Source organism: Hyperolius riggenbachi, unplaced genomic scaffold (assembly GCF_040937935.1).
Source record: "Hyperolius riggenbachi isolate aHypRig1 unplaced genomic scaffold, aHypRig1.pri scaffold_231, whole genome shotgun sequence".
Lineage (NCBI taxonomy): Eukaryota > Metazoa > Chordata > Amphibia > Anura > Hyperoliidae > Hyperolius > Hyperolius riggenbachi.
In genome coordinates this window covers 32,501-35,000 of record NW_027152442.1, presented here as the reverse complement: position 1 = coordinate 35,000, position 2,500 = coordinate 32,501, and positions in this window count along the sequence as shown.

Below are 2,500 nucleotides of genomic sequence, written 5' to 3'. Positions count from 1 at the left end.
GGAGGCCGAAAACGGCCGACCTCGGGCCGCCCGCCCCGCGAGCGCCCGGGTGGTGGCCTCTGCCGGGGACCCCCTCCGCGACCCGTCCTCTCCTCCCGCCAGCTTGCCCCGCGGCGCCGACTCTTCGGCCTCTCGCTCCGGCCGTCCTCTCCTCCCGCGCCAGCTTGCCCCGCGGCGCCGACTCTCCTGCCTCTCGCTCCGGCCTTCCACTCCTCCCGCGCCAGCTTGCCCCGCGGCGCCGACTCTCCTGCCTCTCCTCCCGCGCCAGCTTGCCCCGCGGCGCCGACTCTCCTGCCTCTAGCTCCGGCCGTCCTCTCCTCCCGTGCCAGCTTGCCCCGCGGCGCCGACTCTCCTGCCTCTCGCTCCGGCCCTCCTCTCCTCCCGTGCCAGCTTGCCCCGCGGCGCCGACTCTCCTGCCTCGCGCTCCGGCCCTCCTCTCCTCCCGTGCCAGCTTGCCCCGCGGCGCCGACTCTCCTGCCTCGCGCTCCGGCCCTCCTCTCCTCCCGTGCCAGCTTGCCCCGCGGCGCCGACTCTCCTGCCTCGCGCTCCGGCCCGCCGCCGCTCGCCACCGGGGGGCGCCGGGCCTCCCGAGGGCCTGCCGCCGCGCTACCGTCGCTGGCCACCGGGGGGCGCCGAACTCCCCCGCGCTACCGCCGCTCGCCACCGGGGGGCGCCGACCTCCCCCCGCGCTACCTCCGCCCTCCACCGGGTGGCGCCGACCTACCCCCGCGCGCTACCTCCGCCCGCCACCGGGGGGCGCCGGGCCTCCCGAGAGCCTGCCGCCGCGCTGCCGTCGCTCGCCACCGGGGGGCGCCGAACTCCCCCCGCGCTACCTCCGCCCTCCACCGGGTGGCGCCGACCTACCCCCGCGCGCTACCTCCGCCCGCCACCGGGGGGCGCCGGGCCGCCCGAGAGCCTGCTGCCGCGCTACCTCCGCCCGCCACCGGGGGGCGCCGGGCCTCCCGAGGGACTGCCGCCGCGCTACCGCCGCCCGCCACCGGGGGGCGCCGGCCTGCGCCCCCGCCCGAGGTGCTGAGGGGTCCCGCGGACCCATCCCCCCGGCCGCCCGAAGCAACTGCTCGCTCCCCCTGCTCCTGCTATTCCGCCGGAGGGTGGCGGGCACGGGTCAGGTGCGCTCGGAACCCGGGGGCGCTTCACCCAGCCTTGGCGCCGAAGTCGCCCGACCTCCTGGAACTCCGGGCCGGCCCGGGCGTTCAAATCCGCTCTCATCGGGGCTTCCAGGAGACCTCCGGGGAGCGAGGCCCCGGAAGCGCCCGATTTCGTTGAGGGTCGAGCTCGCTCTTTCGCGCCAGCCTGGCCCGCGGCCTCCCGCGCGGGCCAAGCTGGCCGGGAAAACTCGGTCTCTGCGCGGAGCCCCCGAGCGGTGCCGAGCCGAGCGAGGCCCGCGCGGCGTCGTTTTCGCCCCGCCTCGGGTCGTGGAGCCCCTGGCGGTGGGTCTCCAGTCTCGGACGCGCCCGGACCCCGCAGGAAAGGAGGTGACGCCGTCGACGGGTTTGGGGAAGGCTTAGCGAAAGTACCAGAGACGTGCGTCGTAACGTTTTAACCGTGATAGGACAGGGTTTTTGGGTTGTTTTTCTGTTTTGTTGCTTCCCCCCCCCCCCCCCTTTTACAGCTTTAGGGTTGAGGCCCGCGCCTTTGCGTAATTCTTTTCTTTGTTTTTTTTTTTATTTTTGTAGTCGCAAACTGGGAATCAAGGGCGATTGCGTTTTTTCCTTCCTACGTAGGCCGCACCAAAGCGAAAGACTTGTGAAGCGAAAGCAAAGTGACCGGATTTGAAAGAAGCGAGGTGTTACTGGTTACCTTATGCAGATGTTTTTTCTTCCGTTTTGTTTTTTCCTCCCCACCTCTACGTTTCCCTTTAAAATGCACTGAAAATGAGTTAGTCGCCAAACAAAATTCTCCCACGCTAAAAAGCATCACCTGGCCTTAAAAGACGACGACGACGACGACGACGGCAACAACAAAAAAAAGAGGAAAAGAGTCATATTTCACTTCCTTATTTTACTGCAATTTTTCTTTTTTTCTACCAGCGTAGGCCGCACCAAAGTGAAAGACTTGTAAAGCGAAGGCAAAGTGACCGAACGCGAAAGAAGCGAGAGATATTGCTGGTCACCTTACCTCGGAAACTTGGCCTTTCAAATGCGGATGCCACCAGGGTACGTCGTGACTTAGGATTTTTTGGCAAAGAAGGTCTTACAATCTTCCACTCTGTACAGTGAGGGAGAGGGGGGGAAAAAAAAAAAAAAAGTTGTTACTAAACAAAATTATCACACGCTGAAAGCCTAATCTGGCCTTAAAAAAAACAAAACAAAAGGGAAAAGGAAAAAAAAAACACAAAAAAAAACCCCAAAACAAAAAAACACAAAAAAAGGGCAAAAAGAAGAAAACGGAAAGAAACACAGAAGGCAAAAACAAAGAAACAGACGAAAAAGAAACAACAGACGGTTCGTTTTTTGGTGTGAAGAGTCGTAGGAAAGTG